This window comes from Onychostoma macrolepis, chromosome 25 (genome assembly GCF_012432095.1).
Source record: "Onychostoma macrolepis isolate SWU-2019 chromosome 25, ASM1243209v1, whole genome shotgun sequence".
Taxonomy (NCBI): Eukaryota; Metazoa; Chordata; class Actinopteri; order Cypriniformes; family Cyprinidae; genus Onychostoma; species Onychostoma macrolepis.
The window spans coordinates 15,855,041-15,869,545 of record NC_081179.1 but is presented as its reverse complement, the minus strand read 5'-3'; the positions used below and the strand labels follow the sequence as shown (position 1 = coordinate 15,869,545).

The 14,505-nt window shown below is 34.3% G+C and overlaps 1 long non-coding RNA gene across 2 annotated transcripts; it reads left to right on the top strand.

Annotated features, from left to right (window-relative positions):
* The first annotated feature begins 677 nt into the window (after positions 1 to 677).
* LOC131533996 (uncharacterized) lies at positions 678 to 9,406 on the top strand. Of its 2 annotated transcripts, none has more exons than XR_009269298.1 (3): positions 678 to 1,072; positions 4,856 to 4,942; positions 8,314 to 9,406. It is a non-coding gene; the product is annotated as an uncharacterized LOC131533996 (long non-coding RNA). The 2 variants fall into 2 exon arrangements; XR_009269297.1 differs by having other exon boundaries at positions 4,856 to 4,991.
* Positions 9,407 to 14,505: the final 5,099 nt, after the last annotated feature.

The window sequence follows — 14,505 nt, the reverse complement described above, 5'->3', positions numbered from 1 at the left end:
TTGTGTAAAAATAAAAATGTCTTTTCTGTGGAAGTTTGTTTTCGCCATGGGAAAAAAAAAATTTAATTGTGACTTTTTAGCTCACAATTAATTTTTTTTCCTTACAATTCTGAGAAAAAAAAGTTAGATTTGCAAGATATAAACACAGAATTTGGACTTTTGTTTCACAATTCTAAGATTTCTTTTTTTTCTGAGTTTATGTATCGCAGTTCTGTTTTTTGTTTCTGCCATGGAACGACAAATAAAAAAGGTATTTATGACTTTTTATGTCACAATTTATTTTAAATTAAATTAAATTAAAATAAAAAAAAAATTCATTTTATTTGTGTAAAAATTAATTTTTTAAGAAAGAGATGTTAAAAACTGTGGCTAAAATCACACTGAAAATGGAAATTGAACATTGCATTGTGGGATACATTATTTCATGCAGTGTGCAAAAATACAGCAGTAAACGTAGTATGCTAGTATGCTATACTGAACATATCCATTATCATTTCACTGTTTTCACCATCAACACAGACTACCATTACCATATCAATATTCTCACATGACATCCAGTTAAATGGAAAAATGTTTCATATTATATAAGAGTCAGTTTGAGTCCATCTATGTTCCTCAGTTCCCATAGTTATTCTGTTCTCAGGCAGGTCATCTGGTCTGAACATCACAGACCTGTATATAAATGGCATTATGAAACATTATCTGTCAGTAGCAGACAGCGTGATGGAGTACATAGAGAGAGACAATATCGCACAGGTTCTTCCTCGCCTCCGATCAGAGCCAAGCCGCATGGGTTTATCTGACACGAGCAGCAGGCAGACGTGCCCGTGTGGATTGGCATAAGGTGGCACCCTGAGCTTCAGCAGTCTCTGCAGGACGCAGAGTAGACATTAAGGGCTCATGCTCACAATGTTACTTAGGTTTACAGGCAGAGAGAAAGAGAGCCAGAGCCAGAGCAGCCTGCAGACTTTACAAAACTTTCCATATAGCTCGTAAAAAAGCATGTTCGGAAAAGAAATATGGCTGCAGCTATAATGTGCCATGCTGTCTGAACTGAAGAGGATCATTGCGGGTAACAGAGAAGAGTGTTCATTTTTGTAAAAATGTAAACGTATAATTTTCTATTTTCTATTTATTTTAACTTAAATGAGTACGCTTGGTGAATCAGCTTCATTAAATCTATTATAGTGACAGGTCAGAGTTATTTTGAGGAAAATGTATAATTTTAAGGAGAGGAATATATTAGAGTTATTTATCATTGAGGTACATTTAAAGCTTTTATTAATATTTGAAATATTTAAAAAAATATATTTTTAGATTTTGTGTTTTTAGTTTTAGTTCAACTTTTAGTAAATGTATTGTTTTGATATCTTAATTATTATTATTATTTCAGTATGTCTATTTAGTTTTTATTCATTTTTAATTCAGTTTTAGTTTTTTGTTCATCAAGTTAAGCTAAATTAAAATTGCCTTGACAACTAGATAATATATATATATATTTTTTCATATTTTATTTTATTCAGTTAATGTTTTATTCATATTAATAAAAATGTTTTATTGTTTTAGTTTTAGTTAACTATAATAACCCTGATATATTATAAAATATATAAATTATTACAAAATTATTAAAATATTCATTAAAATATATTTACAAAATGCTAATAATATTTAATTATTTTTGTATATATTTATTTTAAATAAGTAGTTTATATAATCATTTAGAATAAAGTGGGCATGAAATTAAAATTCTATTATCTAAATGTATGTTATCTTATGAAATATTCATCAATGAAATGATTTTGTTTTGTTTTCTTTTTTTAGTTAATGTTTATTTTGTTAACATTAACAAAAAATTTTTGTTGTTTTTTTTGTTTTAGTTTTAGTTAACTATAACCCTGAAATAATATAAAAATATAGAAATTATTAAAGAAATAATTTAAATATTCATTAAAATATTTACAAAATTATTTTTGTATATATTTACTTTTAAATAAGTAGTTTATATAATCATTTAGAATATTTAGATTGGGCATTAGATGAAAATTCTATTGACATGGTAATGATCTTATTATGAAAGTTTCATTAATGAAATTATTTATTTACATTTTTCTGACTGTCATTTTTAAGAAAAATTTCAACTCGAGTCTCCCAGTAAAATGACAAACTCTCTCATATATATTCTCTTATATATATATATATATATATATATATATATATATATATATAGTTTATTCTGACAATCCATTGAATGTGCAGCATAATACAGAAGAAAGGATCTGTCGCATTGTAAAATATTTAATTGCTTATTTTAATATTTAGTGCCTTGCATTAAAAGTTGTGGACACAAATGGCCCTCCTTTCATGGAATGACACACAGCCATTCAGCCCTAGTTAAAGAGCTCCACATCCCCTCCTCACTGGGCACAGCAATAGTAATGAGAGCTTTACATAAGTTTCTACAGTTTTTTTTTTTTTATTGGGCTGTTGCTCTCATTGACTTGCATAACTTAAGGAGGCCTACACCAGGGCTGTATTTCTTTTGTTTGGATTTCATCCCAAATTTCAAACATTAAAAATGGCCTGGCTCAGATCCAGTCCTCGGTTCTGTGGGATAGCCTTGAGACTTGGTGGCGGAGAAACCAAACCGGAGTTTTCTTTCAAACATACGTCCTGCTGAGCGAAGAAAAAAAGAAAAAACACATTTCATAAAGGGATGTGAACCGGCTTTGTTTACAAAACCCTCAAGACTTTGCTGTCCATGCTTCACGAACAGGGCTTTAGATCTTCAGATCCTGTTTTACACATTTATGAATAGCTAGTTGTATTGAAGTAGTTGTGAAGTTTCCTGTAGGAAAAAATGAGATCTCTTTGATTTCTCATAGACAGCAAATGTGGACTCATGCTAACTGTAGATCTCCTGCTTCTCCGATGTTTCTTTCCTTGCTGTGATAGCATTGAAATCTCATTTATATGCTGTGAATATGCGCGTATTTATAAATTTGTATATCAGAACTACAAGATAGAAATTCAGAATTCTGACTTTTTTTCTCGCAATTCAAAGTTTACATCAGAATTCTGAATTTACATTGTGCAATTCTGACTTTTTTCTCAGAATTCTGAGTTTACATCTCGTAATTCTGTTTATTTTTTTCGGAATAAAAAATAACGCCTTTTTCTGCAATTGCAAGTTTTCATCTCAGAATTCCAAACGTTTTCACAATTATTAGGAAAATATGTCAGAACTGTGAGATATAACTGAGCTGTTGTGTTGATGTCATTGTCGGTGTCCGTCTTGAGAAGCGAAAAAGCTTTGGAAAAGGACGAGTAGCCTACGTGAGTGCTTTTTACAAGTCGGGATTTAAAATTACGATAATATCGCGTGAAAATTTCACATGAAATTCTGTCAGTGAGGGGGAATTGTAAGGATGCAGGACGCGCGCAATAAAATTACAACCGATTTTTATTATTATTATTATTATTTTTTAATCCCATAGCGAAAAATATACTTCCATAGGATAAGGAGTAAACTTTCTAGTGTGCATGTGTTAAGCAGCTGTGTTTGCACACGCTCTAAAATGGAGTGTACTTACTCATATGGAATCTATGCATTGGGCCGTACACATATGCCAGCATATGTGGAAAAAAAATACACTTTGGCCTTTATGTATTGGAATATGCGCGAATGTAAATGAGTAACAGCAGAGGAGGTGTTGATTAGTGAACTTAACGACTTTGCGCACAAAACTACTTTTATGGGTTTTTTTTGGATCCCATCTTCTCTTTTACTTTCACTTTATACTTTTTAGGAGAAACATCTGAGACAAAGTCTGATTCCACAGTGATTTGCTTCAGGAAGTGATTTGAATAAGACAAAACGGGACAGGGGGAGGTGTTAGGGCAGCATGAGCCTGAAACGCATGCGAAGAGACGTGACAGACGTGTCTGAGAGGTTCTGTCTCTGCTCATGCGATTGCTGTGTCTAGGGACGGCCCTGCGAGGGGTTATGCACTTTCTCCAGATACACGTGACATGTTGTCCGTGTCTCCGTCATTCCCTCTCTCTTCCTCCCCCTGCTCTCTCCTTCTTCTTACCCTGGCTGTCTCTCAGTGTTTCTTATCTTATTCTCTCTCTTTCCTCTGACTGAAATCAGTGCACACATGCATATAAACACACACGCTACGCTAGCACCGGCACACTAGCGTCACTGGTGCCTAACTACATCAGAAGCTTGAGTGAAGCCAGGGAATGTTAAACTTGTACAGCTTGGAAGAAATTAGTTCACTTAATGTACACCACATGTGCTTTACCAACCTGAGACGCCTGGCTTTGTTTTGCCAGGCTTTTAAATAGTGCAGATTATAAAGATTTACAACATTGAAACGTGTATCCACTTTATCATTTATATATAGATTTATCAATATTTTATGCAATATATATATATAATATATATTTAAACATATGTAGGCTATTCATTCTTTCACTTACACAGTTCTATTGATCTATTCTATTCATCTATTCATTATGTTCTTTCAAAGGTTATTTAAATTTATATATAAATATATGTGCTTATATAACCTACAACAATGGAATAATTAGCCATTTTTGTATTTTATGTTTATACATATGCATGCATACACACACACACACACACACACATATATATATGTATAAGTATAAAATACAAAAATGGCTAATTATTCGATTGTTTTAGGTTATATAAGCACATATATTTATATATAAATAACTTTTGTGTGTGTGTGTGTGTGTGTGTAAACTATCTGATCTGATGTAAAGTAGTTCCTAAAACATTTGTCAGCTGGAGTGTTTATTTAGGACCTTGTTTGTACATTTTCAGATTACCAGCCCAGCTCTTCCCAAAACACTAACCAACTAGGTCAAGCTGACCCAGGAGTTGCAGACAGAGCATAAAAGGAAACTGAAGGTCAGTGGGGAGGGGATGCCATTTCTGGGGTCTGATCTCGCTGCCCAAGGTGAGGACAAACTCCCTTCTTTGCTTCCCTAATTTTATCCTCACCCTGCGCCCTCCTTACATTAGCCCTAACATTAAAGTCAGCATTCCCCAGTCAACAGCCGAAACTTTGCCGTGCAAGTGGTTTTACGCTACCAATTAGGCATCCACAGACCAAGCAGGAATGTTTGAGCCCACAGTTAATCATAGAGGACTTCAGCCGTTAACGAAGCTTTGGTTTTCCATCCTTATAAAGTTCAGGATCTGCTTAAGTTTGTTGTGCATGAGTCTGTATATCCTATTGAGGTTTGGTGTGGGGAGGATGATGACCGGGTTGGTTTTTGATGGACTGTGGTTCAGTCTGGCCCTTTTCAAGCCTCATTTCTGGAGAAGCGCTGCCGCTGCACCAGGAGAATGTGAGAATCAGTCATTTGGGATTAGAACACAGAGTAAGAAAGACACATTCAAGCCAGTAAAAGCTTTGGTGGGCTGAATTAATTGCACCACAAAAATGTAAAAGTTTTAAAGCACCATTTTAATCCTCAAATGAAAAAAAAAAATTCAAACTACAATACACTCTTGCATAATGAGGAATCATTCCAAAGCCTGTTTTCATCTCATTTAAAAATATGTATATTTCGCCGTTGCAATAATGTTTTTTGTAACTGTGATTTTATATCTTTATCTCTCATACAGTGTTTTCTCACATTTTCAAATTGTGAATTTATAGCATTCTGTGTTCTTTATATCTCATTATGGTAACTTTTTTTCTCACAATTGTTGAAAAATTTCACAATTTTTCAAATTTCGCAAAGTGACTTTTAATGTTGCAATCGTGACTTTCTTGTAAATTGCAAACTTATGTCTTTATATCTTATTATGGCAACTTTTTTTCTCATAATTACGACTTTGTATCTCACAATGTGACTTCAGATTTTGCAACTGCGACTTTGTTTCTCGTAAAAATGCGACTACATATTTTACAATGTCTTTATATTTCACTATAGCAACTTTTTATTTTAATTGCAGCTTTATATCACACACCGTGACTTAAAATCTCACATTTGTGAATATATTTATTGTAAACTGCATCTGTATATTTTACAGGGTGTCTTTATATCTCATAATGGCAACTTTTTCCCAAAACGTGACTTAAAATCGTTCAGTTGCGACTGTATATCTAACAATGTGTCTATATCTCATGGCAACAATTTTTCTGGTAATTACAACTTTATATTTCACAATTGTGACTTTGTTTCTCGTAAATTATGACTAAAGCCTGTATCTTACAATGTGTTTTTGTATCTCATAATGGCAACTTTACATTTCACAATGTGAAATTATGTGTCATCTCCCAATATCTTACATTTACCTTTTTATTGTTATTCAAAAGAGAAAACACACTTCCATATAGTCATTAATATTTAAAAAGCGGGCTGATAAGATTTCAGTTCTTAAAGGTGGAGTGTGTTAATCTTGCACAAGAAGCAGAGTCATACGGGTGTAGAAAGACATGAGGTTAGCAAATAACGTGAGATTATTTGGACACTTTGATGATTAAAATAAGTTACAGCGAAACATTTACTTCATGCAAACTGCTGAGTACTCTGTATCTTGTCTCTGACAGTTATCTTGAGATGGCAAAGGGCTGAGCTGAAATCATAAATCACATGAAGTGGAAATTCCACGCTTCAGTTCACTAAATGTAAGAAATGAATTGTGAGAGACAGGCTAAACTTTGACTTTGTAATCTGATTCTTTTAGCCTAATTGTGGGGGCCAGTTCAGCTGGGTCAGGGTCACTAGATTTAAATCAACACCTAAAACTGCAATGACCCAAATAGCCAGCATTGCTTTGTAAAGAACGGCAAATACTGGAGGAGTGATGGGGGATGGGGTTTCTGACGTCAATGAGCCCGTGCCAGAAATGTGCTTGTGCATGTGTGTGCAAGTGTGTGTACGTGGGTGTGTGTAGGCATAAACGCCTGAGTGTGTGTACTGTTTCCATGTGAGTGTCTGGGAGAGATAACACACAAATGAACCATTCTGTGACTCTGTGTGTGTGTATTTGCTCCAGAAGCTGCAGTTTCAGCAGGGAACATGGTCAAATTTTAAGTACACCCTACTGGAATTTGAGTAGACAAAGCCCATTTTTCCTCTTCTAAACAAAACCTGCATGACGCAGGATTACACGAGACACCATTGGAAAATTCAATTGTTTAGAGGGATTGTTATTACACTAGATGTGCTTGCACTTCATCATAAGCTTAATTGTCATAGTACACCGCTTTAACCTGTATAACTGCGTGATACAATCCATCTGATAACAAATGCACACAACATTTCTTCTGTAAACGTCACCTCCAAAGTGACACATATTTAAAAAAACAACAAAAAAAAACATTTTAACTTTAAATTATACAAAAACTTTATTTTTAGAACATTATATATGAAATATACTGCATGTAAAATTATATAATGTATTTATATTGTAAAAGTGTTATTATTTATCTAATTTATCTAATTTGTATGTAAATGATAAATTATATAATAATAATAATAATAAGCTATGTTTATATTTTAATTAAACTAAATGTATATCAAACATTATGTAATTAATTTTGCTATTTAATTTAAATTGTATTATATATATATATATATATATATATATATATACACACACACACACACACACATACATATAATTTATATAATGTTATTCAATTTTATTTATTTTATAGAGTTATTTTTTTATATTATTAACTCTTAAGCTTTTATTTGTTTCTATTTTATATAGAATTTTTAAGGGAGAATTTTGGGGTTTATGGACAACACAAGTCGAAGGCTATTTTAACAAAATTTCTTTATTATTTCCAAATTCTGTTGCATCACCCACTTTATGAACTAGGCAATCGCACAGTGAGTTACATCTAGCTTGGCAATACATTCTTTAAATATATATATATATATATATATATATATATATGTATTTAATATTTATTTTTATTTATAAATAATGATGTAATGTATATGTAATAATATTGAAAATTTTGTATAATATTCTTAAATTTAAATGTTTATTTGTATACTATTTTAGCTAAATAAATTATATAAATACATAATTGCCTGGACATTTAAGATGCTAATGTAATATTAAAAATTATAAGTGGTAAAATCTTTTAAAATATACAAATATGTGATATTATATATTTTTATATATAAATGATTATTTATATAGTATTTTAACTAAATAAATTATATCAATACAGAATTGCATGGACATTTAAGATGCTAAATGTAATATTAAAATTCTAAGTGTTAAAACATTTGTTGTTATTTGCACAGATTAGCGTGGGAAAAAGCACAGGAAGCGAGGACGGCTAATTACACGGAGATAAGGAGTATCTCATTTCCAGAGGAAATGTGTGGAGGCTATTTGTGAAAGGATCTGTGCATTCACACAAAGAACAAAGAAGTAAAGAATTTAAACCAATCTGACTGCTGTGTCTTTCATGCATTGGAACCGTGCTTTTGTGTTTGTTAACTCTGCCAAATACAAAGACGTACAAAAGCAGCTAAAGACTCTACTAAATGCATTTGGTAGATAAAGATGAGAAAGCTGACTATTAGCTCTTAAACGGTAGTTCATGGAATTCATGGCAGTTATGATCTGGAGGTCAAAGGTCGAGGACCTGCAAATCTTACCACATCCAAGACTAATGATGTGTCCATTCAGTCTTCAAACAACATGAAAGTAGCACTTGTGTGACAGGAAAGCAGTTGTGAATCATGACTCGCCTACGGCATCTGTGTCATAATACTCGGAATAAACAATTGTTTAATCACAATAGAAGGAAAACTGACAGAAAAAACTGTTTTACCATGAAATTATTAATTTAGGACATTTAAAAGAAAACTCAGACAGCTCCTCCGAATCAACCTGGGGTCAAATGCCTTGCTCAGGTGATCAATAATGAAACACTGACTCTGTTCCAGATCTAAGTGAGCTGCCTATGTAGGCTGCATCATAGACACAACACGGTTAACTATAAAGGGAACTACAGCGAAAACTAGATTAGCATCCATCCACACCAGAGGACGATAACATTGTTCATTATAAGTGCACTGCAGTTTTGTTGTCTGCTGCTTACTACTGTTTAAAGTTGCGTGGATTCTGAATGGCTGTCAATGTTTTTATCGTTCATCAGCTGGAAAAAATAAATCGTTCTGAAAGTGATTCCAACTATATCGTTCATTTGTTTTGTTATTATTGTAGTTGTAGACTTCTCCACTCTCATAGTATTAGATCTATAATGAAAAATGTATAGTTATAGACAAACCCGGAAACAACTTTACATCTTAGCAGTTAATGTTTCCATCGTCTTGAAGTCAATGGGTTTTTTGAATGTGTTTTTATTTTATTTTTTTTAATGTCTGAAATATGTCAGATGTAAACACAAGCTCATTATATTTTCATTTTTTACTTTACAACATAAAATACATCAGTAATACTCCCTTGTGATTTTTTTTTAAAGCTTTTACGGTTAAAAATGCAGTTGCTAACAAGTGGATAAATTGGACTACAGAGGTTGTCAGGGACATTAACACTTAATTGCATACCATACCTCGGGTCTTTAGCGACCTGGGACGTTATTCAGGTCATTCAAAGTTATATATCTGTTTATTTGTAAAAAGTGCAAAAAATATTGTAAAAGATGTATAAGGTTGCTAGTGACCCTGCATAGTGTAAATAGATTTTTCCTGTTCAACAATATGTAGTAATGATTGGCAAAACATCCATGCATTTAAGGGTTAAATGTAATTCACACCGAACATGTAAACTCATTTATTTACTAGTCCGCTTTCCCTGCCTTATGTTCATAATCTCACTCGTGCATACTATTCTAACTCAAAGTTTGAAGGAAAATGGTTTTTAATGTTTTTTAAAGACTGAAAGAGTTGTCAGAAGTCATTCGAACTTGGTATAGTTAATTTATAACTTACCTTTAGCTTTTTTACTTCTGGCAATTGTATTTAGGCTTCAAAATTCTTAAACAGTTGTTTTTAGATTATGATGAACAAAAAACATCATTTGCAAACTGAAAACTTTTTATGCACTTTGGCCATTAATTTAAAAAACAACACTTTTTGGAGGGCTGAAAACACAAACTTTAAAAAACTAATTTCAAAGTGTTATACCGTTGTCTTCTGTCTGTGTGTACTTTTCATATCTGTGTGAAAATGCAAATTTGTGAAAATGGTGACATCGTGCACGTGTTAAGGTATGTGTGCAGGCACATAGGGTTTCTTTACAAAATTACATCTGGCCCGGCATGCATAATGCAACATTTTTAGTCGTTTTCGCAAATCCGTGTGAAAGGGGATCATTTTTCATAACGTTGACATCTGTACGCAAAACTTTTCAAAAAAGCAAAGCAATAAACTTTTCTGTTTTCATGGTCTTGAAAACGTACCCTAAATGATATAATTCACTACACAACTTTTTTAAAACTTAACAGATTTTAAAACACTGGGCATCACACACTTACCGACTTTAAATTCATCACAACAAACTCATGCAGAAACATGCACCTTGTTGCTAGGAGACGCATGACATATGAAAACAAAATGTGTTCTAAAATCGGCTCAAAATATCAAACATGTTTGATCTCCTCCAGCTGGATGAAATTATAGTCTGAAGCTAAAAAAATCGAAGTCTGTGACTATCATACACTACATGATTTTCTATGAATCGGTCAAGTAACTCTTCAGACTGGCTCTGACTTTTGGCTACTATTGTCAACTTCTCCAGGCTGTAAACTGGGGGAAAATCGAGACAAAATATTCTAGTGTATTCCAGCCTTCAGAATCATACAGTGGAATAGTTGAAACTTATAGTAGTATCATGTCATTACCTTAGCAACATGCTAACTCTATTGTAATAAATGGCAAGTAAGGTCTGCTGTGCATTACATACATTATCAATAGTGCTATTTGCATGGCATGTGTTGCTGCCTATAAAGAGACTTCTGAGGTTCCGAGATGCTGCCTTATAAGTGAGCTCCCTATGTAGACATTCAGGTTTGTAATGGTGTTAGCTATCAGGCTCCTTTTAAAGACTGGTATAAGCATTAAAGTAACAGTTTGCATGTCCAAGCAGTATCTATTTTAGCATCTCCTGACCTGACCTTCGACACCTCTGACAATCCCTGATGTGTCAGATAGTAACAAGATCCAGTTTGAACTCTGAGCTGTTGCAGTTTTTTTAGGTTACTTCTATGAAGGACATGTTCTGGACATGTAAAGATCAAGGTGATGTTTCACCGACCGACTAACTGGACCAGAACGGTTCTACTGGTTTATTCTAGTTCAGTTTGCGGGCCTCTCTAAAATGACATTGATTTAGCTGGTGCCCCACTTCCTCTGCCCGGCCACTTCCTTTCCTGTCAGCCACGAGCTTACGGGAACAGAGTGACGCAAGACTTAACAGAGCAGCGCTAAATGTTTTAGCCAATCATTGCTTGGGTATCAGCCAGTCGGATGTATGTCACATACAGATTCTCAGCTCTCCTCTCTCACGACTAACAGAAACAATCATCCATCATGTTCAGCTCTAGGCAGCAGAGACAGATGCAGATTCCACCCCTGCAAACCACATCAGCACAAAGCAGTTTTACGTTGGAATAGGCTGACGATTGTGTCTGTAGGGCGGCACTTGATTTTAGCTCTCGAGGATTGATTGAATTGTGAGTCATTTGGTTGGAGTAAAGGGGTTGGTGACATCAAAGGAAAGTAATTTAAGAGGCAGAGCAAGTTATTAGATTTTGATGACAGATTATAAAGACTTGTTCATTTGTTTTTACTTTGGAATAATATGTGCTGATTAATTGAGCACAGTAAGGTTATGAACATATATTTTAATTTACCTTTACCTTAATTTTTCCTCTTTTTTGAAAATGAAAATATTACAATAAACTGACTCTTTTTTTTAACTATACACGTCTTCTGCTAATAAAAAAGAATATATTCTGACAAACTCAGTTTTTCCACACAATAAAAGTCAATGGGGTCCTAAACAAAACATTAGACCCCATTATCTTTAACTGTTTGGACAAAAAAAACAACAGTGTTTTCAAAATTCCACATGTTGTGCTAATAAGAAACAATACTTCCAACCACAGGTCGAGAGCTGTAGTTCCAACCACCCAAGTTTGCAATGCTGTTTACGAATGTTTGTTGGAATTATGGTTTTGGGAAACGTTGATTTGTTGTACTATGTTGGTAACAATGGAACTTGCAACCGTAGTTTCTGTAAGGAAATAAATGACAGTGAAACTGACTTTTTACGACAAGTCAAATTTTCTCAACTTCATGTTGTTCCAAACCTGTTTGTATGACTTTCTTCCAAAAGAAGACATTTTGACAAACTGTTTTTGTCCATACAATGACAGTCAATGGGTTCCAAACAAAACAATAGACACCAGCGACCTACATTTAAATCTTCTTTGTCTTCTATAGAATAAAATCATGCAGGTGTCAAATGTCATGAGGGTAAGTAAATTAATTAGCTTTTTTTCCCCAAAAAAAGTCTGTCATCATTTACTCACCACCATGTTGTTCCCATCCTGTATGACTTACTTTCTTCTTTGGAAAATGACAGAAGGGTGAGTAAATAATGAGGAGTTTTCATTTTGGAATCATGAAAGTTTGCAATAATGTATATTTCACTCAGTAAACATTTGAATGAAAATGAATTTCCTGTAAAGGGTTACGTCTCATAACAGTTTCTTGAGAAGAATAATTGAGTTCAAGCTCAGCATGGTTACCTTGACCACCCCCCGTCCCCCAGTTACGCCGTGTTTGTTGATGAGGCCCTTATCATTGCTTCTCATTACATTCAGGATCCCGTGTGCTTGTGGCGTCTTGGCCATGTGCACTTTGTACTTATCCTCCCACTCTCTTTTTCACATGGCATCTGCTCTGTCCTCCTCCCGCACCGATCGCGTCAGCAGCGCTCAGTCATCCGACCGGCATGAAGCACTGGAGGCGGTCACAGAGTACACCAAAACCCCCTTTCACCCTCCTCTTTCCTCCACAAGCTCCTGCAACCACCCTGTTTCTGTGCTAAAAGCTATAGGCACCTGTTTGAAATCCTATGATGAATTGTGCTATTCCGTTCATTGAAAAATCTGTGTCTTTTAGCATGTTGTTCTTGCCATAGTTTTCTGAAATCACTGTAACGCACGGTCTTGAGTGGCTTTTTGCGCTATTTTTTGCTTCAGATGCCTCTTGTGTACGTCTGAACAGCATCTAGGCAGAAATTATGATGGATGCAGTGACAGACGGTTTGAGAAAGAAACAGGTCCACAAATAGACCCGTTTTCTGGATCCACAGGAGAATTCGAGCCCCACTTTACCACAAGCGCCTCTCATTTTGCTTGTGCCCCAAGCCAAAAGAACCACTGGGAAATTAAAACAGGAATTATTAGATCACCTACTAAGACACGCAATGTGAAAATGAAAAAGACACATGAATAAATACATATTGTTCAAAAAAGTGACAAAAATAGGGTAATTTCAGGTAAGACGTCTGGGAATTTATTCATAAACTTCAATAGCAAGAGAGAGAGACAAGTTATTTGTAAAGTTGTAGGACTCCTCATGGTGTTTCAAACCCATATGACTTGCTATCTTCAGTGAAACACAAAAGCAGATGTTTAGCAGATTGTCCTGGCTGCTCTTTTCCATTGTTGAGCTCCAAAAAAGCAAAAAAGAATTCAAGTAGCATAAAAGTGCACAAGTATTTTTAAGCCATACAATAAAGAAAAAGCATTACATCATTTGTTCACCAATGGATGCTCTTCAGTGAATGGGTGCCGTCAGAACGAGAGTCCAAACAGCTGATAAAAACAACACCATAATCCACAAGTAATCCACACAACTCCAGTCCATCAATTAACATCTACCTGTTTGTAAGAAACAAATTCATCATTAAGATGTTTTTACTATAAACCGTCGCTTCTGGCCAAAATATGCATCCATAATCAATAATAACACTTCCTCTAGTGAAAAAGTCCATTATCTGTTGTCCTCTCATATCAAAATCCACCAACATAACTGTTTAGAACTGTTCTGGACTGTTTTCGCTTGTAAACGCTGCTTGATCTTTGCATATTCCTCTACTGATTCAGACGAGAAAGGAATATTGGAGAAAGCAATATTATGGATAGAGAATATTATGGATAGTTTGATCTCAAACCTGGTGCAGCATGCAATAAAAACATCTGACAAATGCAAACAAACATTAATGAGATTTGAAAGCTGAGATTGATTTCAATTTCAACCTTTTCAGACTTCAAACGTCTCAAAATATAGCATGCAAGTTTTACAGAAGTGTTCTTTAGGAGTGCAGTCTTGGAGCTCGACAGCACCAGTCCCCATTTACTTCTATTGTATGGAAAAAAGCAAACCCGACACTCAAAATTCTTCAAATTCCACAGAAACAAGAAAATCAAGTGGGTTTGGAATGACATGAGA